This window comes from Neofelis nebulosa, chromosome X, assembly GCF_028018385.1.
Source record: "Neofelis nebulosa isolate mNeoNeb1 chromosome X, mNeoNeb1.pri, whole genome shotgun sequence".
In the NCBI taxonomy this organism is placed as follows: Eukaryota; Metazoa; Chordata; class Mammalia; order Carnivora; family Felidae; genus Neofelis; species Neofelis nebulosa.
Genome location: NC_080800.1, coordinates 53161946 through 53182893, shown reverse-complemented (window position 1 = coordinate 53182893; position 20948 = coordinate 53161946). Strand labels below are relative to the sequence as shown.

At 37.1% G+C, this 20948-nt stretch overlaps 1 protein-coding gene across 3 annotated transcripts in view; it reads left to right on the top strand.

Annotated features, from left to right (window-relative positions):
• The first annotated feature begins 3899 nt into the window (after positions 1-3899).
• Positions 3900-20948, top strand: part of ASB12 (ankyrin repeat and SOCS box containing 12) — a 126533-nt gene continuing 109484 nt past the window's right edge. Inside the window, exons 1-5 of one of the 3 annotated variants that reach the window (XM_058714654.1) lie at positions 3900-6198; positions 6312-6485; positions 6683-6812; positions 10921-11012; positions 14161-14323. The gene's annotated coding sequence lies outside the window, so the exon portion shown is untranslated. Of the gene's footprint in view, positions 6199-6311; positions 6813-7693; positions 9250-10920; positions 11013-14160; positions 14324-20948 lie in introns of those variants that run through there. The other 2 variants (XM_058714653.1, XM_058714655.1) reach the window with 2 other exon arrangements.

Here is a 20948-nt window from a genome sequence, read left to right as displayed (position 1 = left end):
TTCTTCCTTTTTTCTCCCCTTTCTCTTTTTTCCTCTCCCTTCCCCCCTTTTTTTCTCTTTCCCCCAACTCTCTTCTTCCCTCTTTCCCCCACTCTACACATGCACATACATGCACACACACATACACATGCTATGGGACCTAGGTTTCTGTGGTATAAAACCATATTAGGCAGAGGAGCCATCTTACCACGCTGTCTCAGAACCAGAGGGGACACTGGTGCCCATGAGTAGAGAAAGGGGGAAGGTCTGAATAATTGCAGGTCTTCTAGAAGTTTCTACATGCTAATAGACACAGATTCCCTGCAGCATGGAGCATATAGGAAGTCCATATCAATGGTTTCCATATCAACAGTTTCCCTCTCCTCCAAGGATTCCTCAGGAACTATCCTCTAAGAGGCATATAGTATCCTTCATACATGGCATTGTAACCTTCTGTTAAGTAGTGACTTGGGCCTTAGCAGGAACTTCTTGAGTGGCTAACTTTTTCTCTTGTTGAGATCTTCTGCCATTTAAGCTAAAGATGCTTTATAGTTTCAATTTCTACTCCTCACCTCTTGACCACTCAGTGTGAAAGAATGAACTCCTATTATAATTGGCACTGATTTCTTCCATTAACCTAATCATAAGTATGTTCCTGTGGCAATAGAAAGCCTACTTTGCATTTAACAAGTTCAATTGGCTAAAGTCATCACATGCTTTTAACAAACTATTATCATCAAGTTTTACATAGCCTCCTGTATACAGATTACCAAGTACCTACCTCAGACTTCCCCTCAGGAAAGGAAATAGTATGCACTCATGTTTCTCTTACACCATTACTTTGCAGTTTTTTCCATAAACATTTTCTACACCTCTGTTCTACCCTTCTTGTTCTGTGTCTGAATATTACTGTGGATTCTTTGTTTTTCTTCTTAGTCCTTTTGGACTGCTATAATATAGTACCAGAGACTGGGTGGCTTATAAATATGAGTTTATTTCTTTTAGTGTTAGAGGCTGGAAGTCTAAGATTAGGTTGCTAGTATAGCTGGGTTCTGGTAAAGTTCCTCTTCTGGGTTGCAGACTGCCTACTTCCCCCTTCACATGGGAGAAGAGGGCAAGGAATCTCTCTGGAGCCTCTCTTACAAAGGCACTAATTCCACTAATCCTATTTATGAGGACTCTGCTCTCATGACCTAAATTACCTCCCAAAGGCCTCACCTGCAAATACCATCACATTGGGCATTATAATTTCAATGTATGAATTTTGAGGGAGGACACAAACATTCAGACCCTAGCAGCTTCTCCACTTGGGTTTTTGGCCTTAAAATGTGTTCTGGGTTTTAATAATTCTTTTTCTTTTATCTTACACTGGGCCTTCAAAGTCTGGCTTTTCACTTATTCCTTCTCTAGCCTTGTCTTTCCTCCTTCTATCTCTTTTGTAGTTGGATATTTCTTGCTGTCTTTCCCTTCCTCCTTTTTCTCCAGCCACCCCTTAGCCAACTTCTATATCTGTGCCTCTAGCAAGAGTGACTCTGTGCTGGAAATAAATGCCTTCCTAGCCTATACAGGAAAGTAATAAGACTAGATTTTCTTGGGATTGGAAAAGAGATTGTGTGTGTGTGTGTGTGTGTGTGTGTGTCTGTGTTAAAAAACATAACTTTAAAATTTATCATTTTAACAATATTTAAGTGTACAGTTTGGTAGTATTAAATATATTCACATTGTGCAACAGATCTCTAGAACTTTTTCATCTCGCAACAGAAACTGTATATTTACTAAACACTAATCTCCTCTCCCAGCTTCTCCCAACTAATGCCATCAATCTTTCTACTTTCTGTTTCTTTAGAATTTGATTACTATAGGTCTTTCATGTGAGTAGAATGATAACAGTATTTGTCCTTTTATGACTGGCTTATTTCACTTAGCATAATGTCATCCATATTGTGGCATGTGGCAAGATGTCCTTTTTTAAGGCTACATAATACTGTGTGTAAATACCACATTTTCTTTGTTCATCTATCTGTGAACATTGATCTTGTTTGTACGTTTTGTCTATTGTGAATAATGCTGCAGTGAACATGGGTGTGCAATTATGTCTTCAAGATCCTGATTGAATTATTTTGGATATAAATCCAGAAGTGGGATTGCTAGATTAAATGATAATTTTATTATTATTTTTTGAGAAACTTCTACACCATTTTTCATAATGGCTGCACTATTTTACATTTCCAATATTTTAGAAGGTTCCACCTTCTTTGTATCCTTATCAACACTTGTTATTTTATGTTCTCTTTATAGTGCCCATCCTGATGGGTGTGAGGTGCTATCTCATGGTTTTGATTTGAATTTCTCTTATGGTTAGTGATTTTGAGCATATTTTATATGCTTTGTGGTCACTTGTGTATCTTCTATGGAGAATTGTCTATTCAGGTCCTTTGCTGATTTTTAAAATCAAGTTATTTTTGTGGTTGAGTTCTTTAATATGTTCTGCATAGCAACCATTTTTCAGATATATGATTTGCAAATATTTTCTATTCTGTAGGTTAGTTTTTCACTCTGTTTGGTGTTTCTTTTGATGCACAGAAGTTTTTAAGTTTGATGTAGTCGTATTTTTCTGTTTTTACTTTCATTGCCTGTGCTTTTGAATTCATATCTAAGAAATAATTGCCAAATCCAGTGTCTTAAAGCTATTTCCTTATATTTTATTCTGGGAGTTTTATACTTTTTGGTCTTACATTTAAGTTTGTAATCCATTTTGAATTAATTTTTGTGTATGTATAGGCCCACCATTTTTCCTTTGCATGTGAATATCCAGTTTCCCCCCACACCATTTTTTTTCTTTTTCACGTTTTTATTTAAATTTGTTAGTTAACATACAGTGTATTATCAGTTTGAAGTGTAGAATTCAGTGATTCATCAGCTATATACAACAGCCAGTGCTCATCACAACAGGTGCCCTACTTAATTCCCATCATCTATTTAACTTATTCCCATGCCCACCTCCCCTCCAGTAACCCTAATTTTGTTCTCTATAGTTAAGAGTCTGTTTCCTACTTTGCCTCTCTTTTTCCCCCCATGTTCATCTGTTTTTTTTAATTCCACATATGAGTGAAATCATATGGTATTTGTCTTTCTCTGACTGACTTACCTCTCTTAGAATAATATTCTCTAGCTCCACACACATCTTTGCAAATGGCAAGATTTCATTCTTTTATATTAGCTGAGTAATACTCCGTTGTATACCACAACTTATTTTTTAAATTAATTGTTAACACACAGTGCAGTATTGATTTCAGGAGTAAAATTCAGTGATTCATCATTTACATACAACAACCAGTGCTTCTCACAAGTGCCCTCCTTAAAAGCCATCATTTATTAGCCCATCACTCACCCTCCTCCCACCGTCAACCCTCAGTTTGTTCTCTATCATTAAGAGTCTCTTGTGGTTTGTTACCCTCTCTTAATCTTCCTCCTCCCTTCCCATATGTTCATCTGTTTTGTTGCCTAAATTCCACATATGTGTGAAATCATATGGTATTTGTGTTTCTCTGATTGACTTATTCCGCTTAGCATAATACATTCTAGCTCCATCTACATCATTGCAAATGACAACTTTTTAGCAATGCTTTTGCAATGCCAGATCATTCTTTTTGATGGCTGAGTAATGAGTAATTATATATATATATTATATATATATGTAAGTATATATATATTATATATTATATATAATAATATATTAATATATATAATATATTATTATTATATTATAATTATATAATAATATAATAAATACTATATATAATATATAATATATATATAATATATATATATAATATATAATATAATATATATTATAATATATAATATATAATAATATATATATGAGTAAGTATATATATATATATATATATATATACACATACATATACATACAATGAGTAGTACTACATTGTATATCTAAACCACATCTTTATCCATCCATCATTTGGTAGACATTTTGTCTTTCTCCATAGTGTGGCTATTGTTGATAATGTTCTATAAACATTGGAGTGCATGTACCCCTTCAAATCTGTAGTTTTGTATCCTTTGGATAAATAACTGATAATGTAATTGCTAGATGACAGCATAGTTCTATTTTCAGTTTTTCGAGGAACCTCCATACTGTTCTTCAGAGTGGCTGCACTAGTTTGCATTTCCCACCAGCAGTGCAAAGGGGTTCCAGTTTCTCTGCATCCTCATCAACACCTGTTGTTTCTTGTGTTTTTAATTTTAGCCATTCTGACAGGTGTGAGGTGGTGTCTCATCCTGGTTTTGATTTGTATTTCCCTGATGATGAGTCGTGTTGAACATCTTTTCATGTGTCTGTTAGCCATCGGGATGTCTTCTTTGTAAAAATGTCTATTCATGTCTTCTGCCCATTTCTTAACTGGGTTTTTTGTTTTTTGGGTGTTGAGTTTGATAAGTTCTTTATAGATTCTGGATACTAACCCTTTATCAGATATGTCATTTGCATATCTTGTTACCTTCTCCCATTCCATAGGCGGCCTTTTATTTTTGTTGATTGTTTCCTTTGCTGTGCAGAAGCTTCTTATCTTGATGAAATCCCAATAGTTCATTTTTGCTTTTGTTTCCCTTGTTTCTGGGGACATGTCTGGTAAGAATTTGCTGTGGCTGATGTCAAAGAGGTTGCTGCCTCGGTTCTCCTCTAGGATATTGGTGGATTTTCTGTCTCATATTTAGGTCTTTCATCCATTTTGAATTTATTTTTGTGTATGGTGTAAAACAGTGATCGAGTTTCATTCTTTTGCATGTTGCTTTCCAGTTTTCCCAACACCACTTGTTCAAGAGACTGTCTTTTTTTCTCACTGGATATTCTCTCCTGCTTTGTCGAAAATACTTGACCATATAGTGATGGGTCAATTTCTGGGTTTTCTATTCTGTTTCATGGATCTATTTGCCTGTTTTTGTGCCAGTACCTTACTGTCTTGATGACTATACCTTTGTAATATAGTATGAAGTTCAGAATTGTGATGCCTCCAGCTTTGTTTTACTTTTTCAGAATTTCTTTGGCTATTCAGGATCTTTTGTGTTTCCATACAAATTTTAGGATTGCTTGTTCTAGCTCTGTGAAAAGTTCTGGTGATATTTTGATACTGATTGCATTAAATGTGTAGATTGCTTTGTGTAATGTAGACATTTTAACAATATTCTCCCAGGCCATGAACATGGAATAATTTTCCATTTTTTTGTGTCTGCTTCAATTTCTGTCATAAGGGTTGTGTAATTTTCAGAATACAGATCTTTTACCTTTTTCACTAGGTTTATTCCTAAGTATCTTGGTTTTTGATGCAATTGTAAAAGGGATAGATTCCTTGGTTTCTCTTTCTGCTGCTTCATTATTGGTGTATAGATAGATATGTGACAGATTTCTGTATGTTGACGTTGTATCCTGCAACTTTACTAAATTCATGTATCAGTTCTAGCAACTTTTTGGTGGAGTCTTTTCAGTGTTCTACATAGAGTATCATGTTGTCTACGAATAGCAAAAATTTTACTTCTTCCTTGCCAGTTTGGTTGCTTTTACAGTAAAACCTTGGATTGCAAGTAACTTGTTTTGCAAGTATTCTGCAAGACCAGCAAACATTTATAATAGATTTTAACTTGATAAATGAATGATGTCTTGCAATACAAGTGGTATGTGATGCCGAACATCACGGGATCACAACTGAGCCAATGGTTCTTCTCTTTCTCTCTCTTGCTGCAGGATTGTGGGTGATTGTCTCCCATGCTTGTATTCTCAGTCTCAGGCCATGGTGTTTGGCAAAAATCAGTGATTTTTCAGAATATTGGAAGGTGCCCACAACTGGCACTACTGTATTTTTTTTTTTGTCACTTCAAAGCACCTGTGAACAGTCCTTTGCTTTTCCATATAAGAGTAAGCTTAGGAATGCATTGCTTCATTCTAGGTCAGGCTAAGTATAGTTATAGACCCTTTCTTCTGCTGCCTTATTGCCAGATACACTAAATACAGTATATGACAAGTTTATTAATACTGTACTGTAGTCAACATCCGTGTGAGTATTCAGTGGGCCCCATGCAGAAAAAGATTCTGTTGAGCCAATAGATAGCAGTGGTTTTATTAGTGATAGTGAAAATAGTCCTACACAATAACCTGCCTCTCTCTTGTCTCTCCCACACCAGCCACAAAGATTTCCAAAGGTAAGTGCAGGTTAATTTGTTTATTTTTCTTTATATTTTGTATTTTCTTTATTATTTTGTATTATATTACATTTTTGTAATGATTTTTAAATGTTTATTTTTTTATTTTTGAGAGAGAGAGAATGAGCAGGGGAGGGGCAGAGGAGACAGACAGGATCCGAAGCAGCTCCACACTGTCAGTGCAGAGCCTGATGTGGGGCTCAAACCCACAAACTGCAAGATCATGACCTGAGCTGAAATCAAGAGTCATCCGCTTAACCAACTGAGCCACCCAGGCACCCAGTATTGTAATCATTTTTATATGAATATTTTTGGATTGTGGAACAAATCGTTTGAGTTTCCATTATTTCTTATGGAGAAATTCACTTTGATATACAAGTGCTTTGGATTACAAGCATGTTTCAGGAATGAATTAATTATGTTTGCAAACCAAGGTTTTACCATATTTCTTTTTGTTGTCTGATTGCTGATGCTATGAACGCAGTACTGTGTTCAATAGCAATGATGAGAGTTGACATGCTGTCTTGTTCCTGACTGTAGAGAAAAAGCTCTTGGTTTTTCCCCACTGAGGATGATAACTGTGGTCTTTTGTATATGGCCTTTATGATGTTGAGGTATGTTCCTTCTATCCCTACTTTGTTGAAGGTTTTTAACAAGAATGGATGCTGTATTTTGTCAAATGCTTTTTCTGCATCTTTTGAGAGATCTTATGATTCTTTTCTTTTATTAATGTGGTGTATCCTGTTAATTGATTTGGAAATATTAAATCACCCCTGCAGTTCAGGAATAAATCCCACTTGATCTTGGTGAATGATTCTTTTAATGTACTGTTCGATTTGATTTGGTAGTATCTTGTTGAGAATTTTTGTATCCATGTTCATCAGGGATGAACTGTAATTTTCAGGATGGACTGTAATTTTCCTTTTTAGTGAGATCTTTGTCTGGTTTTACAATCAAGGCAATTATGGTCTCATAAAATGAGCTTCTAAATTTTCCTTCCATTTCTATATTTTTGAAAGAGTTTGAGAAGAATAAGTATTAACTCTTCTTGAAATGTCTGGTAGAAGTCCCTTGGGAAACCATCTAACCTTGCACTTTTGTTAGTTGGGAGATTTTGAATACCAATTCAATTTCAGGTTGGTTATTTGTTCAACTTTTCTGTTTCTTCTTGTTTCAATTTTGGTAGTTTATATGTTTCTAAGATTTTATCCATTGTTTCCAGATTGCCCAATTTGTTGGCATATACTTTTTCATAATATTCTCTTATAATTGTTTATGTTTCTGTGGTGTTGGCTGTGATCGCTCCTCTTTCATTTGTGATTATATTTATTTGGGTCCTTTCTCTTCATTTTGATAAGTCTAGTTAGGGGTTTATCAATTTTATTAACTCTTTGAAAGAACTATCTCTTAGTTTCATTAACCTGTTCATTTGTTGTTGTTGTTGTTGTTGTTGTTGTTGTTGCTTCTGTATATTTTAATTCTGCTCTAATCTTTATTATTTCCCTTCTTCTGCTGGCTTTGCACTTTATTTACCATTTTTTTCTAGCTCCATTAAATGTAAGGTTAGGTTGTGTATTTAAGACTTTTTTTGCTTCTTGAGGTAGGTCTATATTGCTATATACTTCCCTCTTGTGACTGTCTTTGCTATATCCCAAAGGTTTGGACTGTCACATTTTCATTTTCATTTCCTTCCATGTATTTTAAAATTTTGTCTTTAAATTCCTGGTTAACCCATTAATTCTTTAGTAGAATGCTCTTTAACCTCCATGTATTTGTGGTCTTTCTGAGTTTTTCTTGTGGTTGACTTCAAGTTTCATAGCATTGTGATTGGAAATATGCATGGTATGATCCCAGCCTTTTTGTAGTTGTTGAGGGTGGATTTGTAACCCCAGTATGTGATCTATTCTGGAGAATGTTACATGTGCACTTAAAAAGAATGTGTATCGTGCCACTTTAGGATGAAATGTTTTGTGTGTATCTGTGAAATCCATCTGGTCCAGTGTGTCACTCAAAGCTATTATTTCCTTGTTGATATGTCCAATGTTGTAAGTGGGGTGTTAAAGTTCCCTGCTGTTTTTGTATTATTATCTATGAGTTCCTTTATGTTTGCAATTGATTTATACATTTGGGTTCTTCAATACTGGGGGCATAAATATCTGCAATTGTTAGATTTTTCTTGTTTAATATACCCCTTTATTATGATATAGTGCCCTTCTTCATCTCTTGTCTTTGTTTTAAAATCTAGTTTGTCTGATATAGGTATGGCTACTCTGGCTTTCTTTTGATGTCCTTTAGTATGATAAATGCTTCTACATCCTCTCACTTTCAATTGGCAGGTGTCTTCTTAGTTCAAAAATGAGTCTCTCTCTTTAAATTCGTCTTTTTTTTTTAAAACCCATTCTGACACCCTATGTCTTTTGAGTGGAGCATTTAGTCCATTTACATTCAGCGTGATTATTCATAGATATGAATTTAGTGCCATTGTATTACCTGTAAAGTTGGTGTTTCTGGAGATTTTCTTTGTTCTTTTGAAGTCTTTGTTGCTTTTGGCCTTACTTTCCCACTCAAAGGGTCTCCTTTAATATTTCTCCCAGGACTGATTTAGTGGTCACAAACTCCTTTAAATTTTGTTTGTCTGGGAAACTCTTGATCTCTCCTTCTATCATGAATGACAACCTTGCTAGATAAAGTATTCTTGGGTCCATATTTTTGCCATTTGGCATGTTGAATGTATTATGCCACTCACTTCTGGCCTGCCAAGTTCCTGTTGGGAGATCTGTGAAACTTATTTGTCCGCCCTTGTTGGTTAAGGCCTTTTTTTCCCTTGCTGCTCTCAGGATGATTTCCTTATCTCTGTATTTTACAAATTTAAATATGTCTTGGTGTTGGCCTTCTTTTGTTCTTTTAATGTTTATTTATTTTTGAGAGAGAGAGAGAGACAGAGCATGAGTGGGGGAGGGGAAGAAAGAGAGGGAGACACAGAATGCGAACCGGCCTCCAGCCTCTGAGGTGTCAGCACAGAACCCAATGCGGGGCTTGAACCCATGAACCGTAAGTTCATGACCTGACCCAAAGTCGGACACTTAACTGATTGAGCCACCCAGGGGCCTCTGTTTACAATTTTCTTTTAAGCCATGGTTAATTCAATAATATGCTATCACATGGTAATTTTTGGCCTTTATTTTTTTGTTAATTTGTAATGTCATTGTATTATGTTTGGAGAACATAGAGTGTGTGTAACTGAGACTTTTGATTTTATTGAGGCTTTCTTTAAAGCCATAATCATGTTGCCTTCTTGGAATTTTTTTGTTATCTTGAGTGATTCTTTGTTCTCTTTTGGATATCGAATTCTACTGTGTATATCCAATAGCTTGAGCTTTTTAGTGGTATTCTGCAAGTGCTCTATGTCTCTTAATTTTTTTTTTTGTATTCTTGATCTACTATTTTCTAAGTAGAGGGTTAAAATATCCAAGTGTTCTTTTTTTCTCTTATATTCTGCTTCAAGCCAAGTACATCAAGCAAGATGCATTTCAAAACTGTATTATACAATGCGTATGTTTATGATGTGTATATCATCTTTTGTTCTTTGTCACTTAATTCTATTTTGTCAGATGTTGAAAATGCTACTCCAGCTTTGTTTTGGTTCCTATTTGTTTAATATATCTTTTCCATTCTTTTTGTTTGTTTGTTTATGTCTCTTTAAGTGTGTCTTTTTTAGACTGAATATTGTTTGAATCTTTTGTTTTAATCCAGTATGTAAGTTTGTCTTTTAATTGGGAAGTTTAAAAAAATTGGTAAGTTTAATTCATGTACATTTTTTGTAATTAATTATACTTTTATTATTTTTTAAATTTTATTATTGTTGACACACAATATTACATTAGTTCAAGGTATATGACTTAGTGATTCAACAACTCTGTATGTTATGCTATGCTCACCATTAGTGTAGGTGGCATTTCATTTTTTACTTTTCATTTATGGTACTCTCTTTTTTGTATTTTTTTTCCTTTTTTGTTTTCCAGTAGATAGATTGTTTTCTCTTGTTTTATAGAAACTTACATATTTTCTTACCCTTTAACTTAAGATCCAACATCATGTTATTCACCCCTGTTGATTTTTACGCATATAACAACTGAAACCTCTCTCAGTAAGATAAGTACCGTAGCAGGCTATTATGTTTTATTTATCTTCCTTCCACACCTTCCCCATCAGGTAACATCATCTAAAATTTTAACCCTTCCTAGAATCCATGTTTTCATGTTAGTTTTGTTTCTCCACAGCTGATTTAGGAAACATAGACCATAGTAGTTTGCTACCTTGGCGGGAATTAGAAAGCCTGAAAGAAGTTTTGTAGCAAATTAAGAGCATTTATCCTGCTTTTAATTATCCAACTTTAATCATAGGTGGCAGTGAGTTGATAATTCAATCAGTATTTCCCCCCCAAATAACAGGTAGAAAATGTGAAATTACTGGATTGTTATGTGTGTAAGAAACCTGTTGATGGGATTCTATTATCTTACTGCAACCCACCTGATATATATAGAGGTTTCTGGTGTAGCCCGGAAAGAAACATGGGTATGTTCACAAGAAGAAGTATCAGAGGGTCTAAAGAGTTGTGTTTACTTGCTTTCTAATATGGTAGTTTCTTGAAATTTCAAGTAACAGTTAAATTGCTATAAAAACTTTTCTTCAAATAACGTATTTTATGTTTTTTATTCATAGATTGGATCACATGACTCTTTGTCCCTGATGTTATTGACTATGGTCATCTTAGTCATTTAAAGCTACATGGGATTTTTCCTCAATATTTTTAGGTAGTGTGCTCTCTGTTCATTTTCTGAGCCTAGTTGGTGAGCATCCTGAAACAATTTAAAACCTTGCTACTCATAAAGTGTGGTCCAAGAACCATCAGTATCTGTGTCACCTGGGAGCTTGTTAAAAATGCAGAATCTCAGTTCTGAGATTCTAAATTTCTAAAAAGCTCTTAGGTGGTGTAGATGCCCCATTGACTATACCTTCGGTATCAATTATTTGACCATCTTTCTGATCTAAGACAGGTTATGTTTTCATGTGTGTATATGTATGTTTCTTTTTGCACCTTTAAACAAAGTTTTCTAATTAGATAAATACCCCTAACATTACTTTATGTCTTCCCCATCCTGAAGTAGCATCATTGAATCTTAATCATTAGCCAGATTTATGCTTAGACCTCCTTGTTTATAACAAGTATAACATACTTGGTATATGGCATAGCATAGTGATTAAGATCACCAACCTGAGAACCAGTCTTCTCAGGGTGAAATCCCAACTTCAACATTTATTACCTTTGTAACCTTAGGCAACTTATTTAATTTCTTAGTGTCTCACTTCTCTCACGTGTAAAATAGGGATAATAATAATACCTTGTTATGGGAATAAAAAACTTAATAAGTGTTTAAAACAGCGACTTGCACATGATACATACAACAGTAGTCCCCCCCCCCCCCCACTTATCTACATGGGATATATTCCAAGACCCCCAGTGGATGCCTGAAACTGCAGAAAGTACCAAGCCCCATGTATACTATGATTTTTCATATACATACATACCTATGGTAAAGTTTAATTTGTAAATTAGGCACAGTAAGAAATTAATAGCAATAACTAATAATAGAATAATTATAACAATATAGTTTTGTTTATGTGGTTTCTCTCTCAGAATATCTTCTTACTCACCCTTCTTGTGATGTACTCACCCTTCTTGTGATGATGTGAGATAATAACATGCTTATGTGATAAGATGAAGTGAGGTGAATGATGTAGACATTGTGACATAATGTTAGGCTACTATTGACCTTCTGATATATCATAAGGAGGATCATCTACTTCTGGGCTACAGTTGACCATGGGTAACGAAAACCATGGAAAACAAAACTAGTTAAGGTGGGGGGGGTACTGCTGTATTATATAAGTATAAAATATGAATATATGTATGAAAGAAGTATTTTAACACTTGCTTTTTAAAATACCATGAACTTTCCCCATATGAGGTTGTAATTTGCTCCCTTTGGTTGTGATGAAAGTAATGCCAAAAGAAGAATCAGGAGAGCTAGTTTTAGCTAGAGTAAGCTGTCCATTAACTGGCTGTATGGCCTTAAGCAAGTGACTCTTGGTCTCTGGGCTTCAATTTTTCATTTGTAATATAAGGTGGCTAGCTAATGTAATTATTAAGGAATCTTCCATTTCTAAAACTTTGGAAACCAGTTCTTTAATACTGTGCTGTGAACCCTTCTTCTTTCTGCCTGCATTCATAGACAGCACACATATCCCCAGATTTGCTCCTACTGGGTGTTATTTCAAACCCGTGGACTAGATCTGGAAGTGAGGACTTATGGTAATTATTTATATATGTCAAAGAAGGCATAATTACTAAATTAGAACTATTAATGTAGTTCTTCCCAGACTTTGTCTGATTGACTTTCCAATTTAGCAGTTTTGTGCTTGGTGCCTGATCTTCATGATCAGTGTTTTACTAGCCAAACATAGATCTTCCTTTTTTATCCGATTTTATTGAAATTTGATCTTTTAATTCTTACTACCTTATAAGTAGTTTTTGTGACTCCTCCAAAACTGTCATTGCAGAAACTGAGTTTGACAAAACAATTGAGATAGAAATTAAGATGGAAAATACCTGTGAAGAATATATTAATGCCCCCGCCCACCTGGTCCATTCTTAGATGGTGCATATGATTGAAAGATTTCCTGGAAGAGATGTCATTTCTAAATAAATTGGGGCTGAGGCATGGAGTGTGTGGGGTGGAGCAAAATAAAAGACAGTGAATGATGATCAGAAGGTCATTCTAGTCACAGGACAAGGAGTACAGAGAATGAATAGAGTGCATCTAGGCTTTTAGTTGCAGGAAACATCAAAGGCACAGATAGGAGAATATCAAAGACTAAAACATAAAACCATGATTCCATGGCTTTTGGAATGTATAAAGAAAGAATTTTATTATTTAGATTCAGTTTCTTTTACCATGCATTTATTTCTTTTCTACTGGCATCAGCAGGGGTAGGAGTGACTAGAATGAAGATTTAATCATTCTCCTTTTTTAATCAGAGCAGTTAACCTGTACTCCCATGGGAAATAACTTTATTAACTATATAGTACAGTACTTATGTATAGTTCCTTTAGTTCTTAGTGTTGTATTCTCTACTCATTTCCTAAGTTACCTAAATTTCCTAAGTTACTTAGGTAAATTTTTGCCCACTTCATTCTTTGTTTCCTGTTACTAGAATCTAAAATGTGGAAGAGAAAATTTTCTCCTGGTATTAGACTTTTTAGAATTCCTAGACTAGACTTTTTAGAATTCCTTGAGAAGGAATACTGGACTTGGAGTTAGACTGCCGTGACTTAAATCCTATTTGTGCCACTTATTAACTGTGTGACCTGTGATAAGGAATTCACTTCTCAGAGCCCTGGTTTCTTTCATTCTTGAAATGGGGTGATTATACCTCAAAGAGTTATTACAGGACTTAAATAGCCAAGTCCTGCGGCCATGGACTATCTTGTAAGCGATAAAGCACAATACCAATTATTAATCATTTTAATTAGATTTGGTAGAATAAACAAAAATTCTCTTTTCATCTGTGTCAATGATTCTACAATTATAAGCTTCATCATAGTATGCTAGAAGCCATCCGCTGTGAGCCAGTTCACTTCAATTGACCCACAAACCTGTTAGCCTTATAATCCTAAGAAGAAGAGAAGTTTTATAACACTGCAACTTGATTCGTATTGATTTACCACTGTTTACTTCTGTTTGTGAGAAACCCAGTTGTGATTTACAAAGGATGGTTGTGGGCTGTAGATATGATCACATCTCTGACTATGCTGTTACCATTGCTGAAAGTAAGCCACACTGATAGTCATAGACCTAGTGCATGTCTGTGAATTTATTTTGGTTCTTTTCTGTTTTGTAGATTGTACTGCATCACATTGCCAATGTAGAGAAATTGCCTATTACTAGCCTGGGCTGTCCCCTTAGCCTCCGCTGCCAGAACTTCTGGGTGGCCCACTTTGTTTTAGACTCTGACATTGTGTGCCATGATGTTTAAAATTTGCTGCTCAAGCTTTCTCAGCCAGGTAGGTATGACAGTATTTTTAGCCTAAATCATTTTAATTGTTTTTCCCTAGAATGGTATAATAGATCATGAGCTATGGAGTTAAACAGAACAGAGTTTGGATCTGGGCTCTGCTACTTACCAGCCTCATGGTATTTGGGCAAGTTACATAACCTCTGAACTCAGCTTCTTCATCTGTAAAAGTAGTAATAGAATGTTATTCAGTCATAAAAATGGATGAGATCTTTCCATTTGCAACAACATGGATGGACTGAAAGGGTATGAGGCTTAATGAAATAAGTCAGCCTTAGAAAGACAAATATATGATTTCATTCATGTGGAATATAAGAAACAAAACAAAGAAAGGGAAAAATAAGAGAGGGAGAGAGACAATCAAGAAACAGACTCTTAATGATAGAGAACAAACTGATGGTTACCAGAGGGGAGAGGGGTGGGGGGATGGGTTAAATAGGTGATGAGAATTAAGGAGTACAGTTGTGATGAACACTGGGTGTTGTATAGGAGTGTTGAATTACTACTTTGTATACCTGAAACTAATAAAACACTGTATGTTAACTAAATGGAATTCAAATAAAAACTAAAAAAAATAAAAGCACATATAATCTTGGGGTGCCTGGGTAGCTAAGTTGGTTGAGCATTCGATTCTTGATTTAGGCTTGAGTCGTGATCTCATGGTTTGTGAGTTTGAGCCCTGTGTGGGGCTCTGCAATGACAGTGTGGTGCCTGCTTGGGATTCACTCTCCCTCTCTCTCTGCCCCTCCCCCACTTACACATACATGCACTCTCTCTCAAACTTAAAAATCAAAAAAAGGCATATAATCTTTTTTTTCAATATATGAAAATTATTGTCAAAATGGTTTCCATACAACACCCAGTGCTCATCCCAAAAGGTGCCCTCCTCAATACCCATCACCCACCCTCCCCTCCCTCAGACACCCCATCAACCCTCAGTTTGTTCTCAGTTTTTAACAGTCTCTTATGCTTTGGCTCTCTCCAACTAACCTCTTTTTTTTTTTCCTTCCCATCCCCCATGTGTTTCTGTTAAGTTTCTCAGGATCCACATAAGAGTGAAAACATATGGTATCTGTCTTTCTCTGTATGGCTTATTTCACTTAGCATAACAGTCTCCAGTTCCATCCACGTTGCTACAAAGGGCCATATTTCGTTCTTTCTCATTGCCATGTAGTACTCCATTGTGTATATAAACCACAATTTCTTTATCCATTCATCAGTTGATGGACATTTAGGCTCTTTCCATAATTTGGCTATTGTTGAGAGTGCTGCTATAAACATTGGGGTACAAGAGCCCCTATGCATCAGTACTCCTGTATCCCTTGGGTAAATTCCTAGCAGTGCTATTGCTGGGTCATAGGGTAGATCTATTTTTAATTTTCTGAGGAACCTCCACACTGTTTTCCAGAGTGGCTGCACCAATTTGCATTCCCACCAACAGTGCAAGAGGGTTCCCGTTTCTCCACATCCTCTCCAGCATCTATAGTCTCCTGATTTGTTCATTTTGGCCACTCTGACTGGCATGAGGTGATATCTGAGTGTGGTTTTGATTTGTATTTCCCTGATGAGGAGCGATGTTGAGCATCTTTTCATGTGCCTGTTGGCCATCCGGATGTCTTCTTTAGAGAAGTGTCTATTCATGTTTCCTGCCCATTTCTTCAATGGGTTATTTGTTTTTCGTGTGTGGAGTTTGGTGAGCTCTTTATAGATTTTGGATACTAGCCCTTTGTCCGATATGTCATTTGCAAATATCTTTTCCCATTCCGTTGGTTGCCTTTTAGTTTTGTTGGTTGTTTCCTTTGCTGTGCAGAAGCTTTTTATCTTCATAAGGTCCCAGTAATTCATTTTTGCTCTTAATTCCGTTGCCTTTGGGGATGTGTCGAGTAAGACATTGCTATGGCTGAGGTCAGAGAGGTCTTTTCCTGCTTTCTCCTCTAGGGTTTTGATGGTTTCCTGTCTCACATGCAGGTCCTTTATCCATTTTGAGTTTATTTTTGTGAATGGTGTGAGAAAGTGGTCTAGTCTCAACCTTCTGCATGTTGCTGTCCAGTTCTCCCAGCACCATTTGTTAAAGAGATTGTCTTTTTTCCATTGGATGTTCCTTCCTCCTTGGTCAAAGATTAGTTGGCCATATGTTTGTGGGTCTAGTTCTGGGGTTTCTATTCTATTCCATTGGTCTATGTGTCTGTTTTTGTGCCAATACCATGCTGTCTTGATGATGACAGCTTTGTAGTAGAGCCTAAAGTCTGGGATTGTGATGCCTTCTGCTTTGGTCTTCTTCTTCAAAATTACTTTGGCTATTCAGGGCCTTTTGTGGTTCCATATGAATTTTAGGATTGCTTGTTCTAGTTTCGAGAAGAATGCTGGTGCAATTTTGATTGGGATTGCATTGAATGTGTAGATAGCTTTGGGTAGTATTGACATTTTGACAATATTTATTCTTCCAATCCATGAGCAGGGAATGTCTTTCCATTTCATTATATCTTCTTCAATTACCTGCATAAGCTTTCTATAGTTTTCAGCATACAGATCTTTTACATCTTTGGTTAGATTTATTCCTAGGTATTTTATGCTTCTTGGTGCAATTGTGAATGGGATCAGTTTCTTTATTTGTCTTTCTGTTGCTTCATTGTTAGTGTATAAGAATGCAACTGCTTTCTCTACATTGATTTTGTATCCTGCAACTTTGCTGAATTCATGTATCAGTTCTAGCAGACTTTTGGTGGAGTCTATCGGATTTTCCATGTTATAGTATCATGTCATCTGCAAAAAGTGAAAGCTTGACTTCATTTTTGCCAATTTGGATGCCTTTGATTTCCTTTTGTTGTCTGATTGCTGACGCTAGCACTTCCAACACTATGTTCAACAACAGCGGTGAGAGTGGGCATCCCTGTCGTGTTCCTGATCTCAGGGAAAAAGCTCTCAGTTTTTCCCCATTGAGGATGATGGTAGCTGTGAGCTTTTCGTAAATGGCTTTTATGATGTTTAAGTATGTTCCTTCTATCCCGACTTTCTCAAGGGTTTTTATTAAGAAAGGGTGTTGAATTTGGTCAAAGGCCTTTTCTGCATCGATTGACAGGATCATATGGTTCTTATCTTTTCTTTAATAATGTGATGTATCATGTTGATTGATTTGCAAATGTTGAACGAGCCCTGCATCCCATGACTGAATCCCACTTGATCATGGTGAATAATTCTTTTTATATACTGTTGAATTCGATTTGCTAGTATCTTACTGAGAATTTTTGCATCCATATTCATCAGGGATATTGGCCTGTAGTTCTCTTTTTTTACTGGGTCTCTGTCTGGTTTAGGAATCAAAGTAATACTGGCTTCATAGAATGAGTCTGGAAGTTTTCCTTCCCTATTTCTTGGAATAGCTTGAGAAGGATAGGTATTATCTCTTCTTTAAACTTCTGGTAGAACTCCCCTGGGAAGCCATCTGTCCTGGGTTCTTATTTGTTGGGAGATTTTGGATAACTGATCCAATTTCCTCGCTGTTTATGGGTCTGTTCAAGCTTTCTATTTCCTCCTGATTGAGATTTGGAAGAATGTGAGTGTTTAGGAATTTGTCCATTTCTTCCAGGTTGTCCAGTTTGTTGGCATATAAGTTTTCATAGTATTCCCTGATAATTGCTTGTATCTCTGAGGGATTGGTTGTAATAATTCCATTTTCATTCATGATTTTATCTATTTGGGTCATCTCCTTTTTCTTTTTGAGAAGCCTGGCTAGAAGTTTGTCAAGTTTGTTTATTTTTTCAAAAAAACAACTCTTCGTTTCGTTCATCTGCTCTACAGTTTTTTAGATTCTATATTGTTTATTTCTGCTCTGATCTTTGTTATTTCTCTTCTTCTGCTGGGTTTAGGCTGCCTTTGCTGTTCTGCTTCTATTTCCTGGAGGTGTGCTGTTAGATTTTGTATTTGGGATTTTTCTTGTTTCTTGAGATAGGCCTGGATTGCAATGTATTTTCCTCTCAGGACTGCCTTCGCTGCATCCCAAAGCATTTGGATTGTTGTATTTTCATTTTTGTTTGTTTCTATATATTTTTTAATTTCTTCTCTAATTGCCTTGTTGACCCACTCATTCTTTAGTAGGGTGTTCTTTAACCTCCATGCTTTTGGAGGTTTTCCAGACTTTTTCCTGTGGTTGATTTCAAGCTTCATAGCATTGTGGTCTGAAAGTATGCATGGTATGATCTCAATTCTTGTATACTTATGAAGGGTTGTTTTGTGACCCAGTATATGATCTATCTTGGAGAATGTTCCATGTGCACTCGAGAAGAAAGTATATTCTGTTGCTTTGGGATGCAGAGTTCTAAATAGATCTGTCAAGTCCATCTGATCCAATGTATCATTCAGGGCCCTTGTTTCTTTATTGACCGTGTGTCTAGATGATCTATCCATTTCAGTAAGTGGAGTATTAAAGTCCCCTGCAATTACCACATTCTTATCAATAAGGTTGCTTATGTTTGTGAGTAATTGTTTTATACTTTTTGGGGCTCCCGAATTCGGCGCATAGACATTTATAACTGTTAGCTCTTCCTGATGGATAGACCCTGTAATTATTATATAATGCCCTTCTTGGTCTCTTGTTACAGCCTTTAATTTAAAGTCTAGTTTGTCTGATAGAAGTATGGCTACTCCAGCTTTCTTTTGGCTTCCAGTAGCATGATAAATAATTCTCCATCCCCTCACTCTCAATCTAAAGGTGTACTCAGGTCTAAAATGAGTCTCTTGTAGACAGCAAATAGATGGGTCTTGTTTTTTTATCCATTCTGATACCCTATGTCTTTTGGTGGCGCATTTAGTCCATTTACATTTAGTGTTTTTATAGAAAGATACGGGTTTAGAATCATAGTGATGTCTGTATGTTTTATGCTCGTAGCGATGTCTCTGGTACTTTGTCTCACAGGATCCCCCTTAGGATCTCTTGTAGGGCTGGTTCAGTGGTGACGAATTCCTTCAGTTTTTGTTTGCTTGGGAAGGCCTTTATCTCTCCTTCTATTCTAAATGACAGACTTGCTGGATAAAGGATTCTTGGCTGCATATTTTTTCTGTTCATCACATTGAAGATCTTGTGCCAATCCTTTCTGGCCTGCCAAGTTTCAAAGGAGGGATCAGTCACGAGGCTTATAGGTCTCCTTTTATATGTTAGGGCACATTGATCCCTTGTTGCTTTCAGAATTTTCTCTTTGTCCTTGCATTTTGCCAGTTTCACTATGATATGTCGTGCAGAAGATCGATTCAAGTTACGTCTGAAGGGAGTTCTCTGTGCCTCTTGGATTTCAATGCCTTTTTCCTTCCCCAGTTCAGGGAAGTTCTCAGCCTTATTTCTTCAAGTACACCTTCAGCACCTTTCCGTCTAACTTCCTCCTCTGGGATACCAATTATGCATATATTATTTCTTTTTATTATATCACTTAGTTCTCTAATTTTCCCCACATACTCCTGGATTTTTTTATCTCTCTTTTTCTCAGCTTCCTCTTTTTCTATAGTTTTATCTTCTAGTTCACCTATTCTCTCCTCTGCCTCTTCAATCCGAGCCGTGGATGTTTCCATTTTATTTCGCATCTCTTTTAAAGCAGTTTTCAGCTCCTCCTGACTGTTCCTTAGTCACTTGATCACTGTAGCAAGAGATTCTCTGCCGTCCTCTATACTCTTTTCAAGCCCAGCGATTAATTTTATGGCTATTATTCTAAATTCACTTTCTGTTATATCATTCAAATCCTTTTTGATCAGTTCATTAGCTGTTGTTATTTTCTGGAGATTCTTCTGAGGGGAATTCTTCCGTTTGGTCATTTTGGATAGTCCCTGGAGTGGTGAGGACCTGCAGGGCACTTCCCCTGTGCTGTGGTGTATAACTGGAGTTGGTGGGCGGGGCCGCAGTCCGACCTGATGTCTGCCCCCAGCCCACCGCTGGGGCCACAGTCAGACTGGTGTGTGCCTTCTCTTCCCCTCTCCTAGGGGCGGGATTCACTGTGGGGTGGTGTGGCCTGTCTCGGCCACTTGCACACTGCCAGGCTTGTGGTGCTGGGGATCTGGCGTATTAGCTGGGGTGTGTAGGCAAGGTGCACGGGGGCAGGAGGGGCAGGCTTAGCTTGCTTCTCCTTAGGTGATCCACTTCAGGGCAGGAGGGGCAGGCTTAGCTTGCTTCTCCTTAGGTGATCCACTTCAGGAGGGGCCCTGTGGCAGCAGGAGGGAGTCAGACCCGCTGCCTGAGGGGTGGCTCTGCAGAAGCACAGCGTTGGGTGTTTGGGCAGAGCGAGCATGTTCCCTGGCAGGAACTGGTTCCCTTTGGGATTTTGGCTGGGGGATGGGCGAGGGAGATGGAGCTGGTGAGTGCCTTTGTTCCCAGCCAAACTGAGCTCTGTTGTCACGGGGCTCAGCAACTCTCCCTCCCTTTGTCCTCCAGCCTTCCCGCTTTCGGAGCAGAGCTGTTAACTTATGACCTCCCAGATGCTAAGTCCTGCTTGCTGTCGGAACACACTCTGTCTGGCCTCTCTGCTTTTGCAAGCCAGACTAGGGGCTCTGCTTCTCGGCAGGCTGCCCCTCTGCCCCGGCTCCCTCCCGCCAGTCCGTGGAGTGCACACTGCCTCTCTGCCCTTCCTACCCTC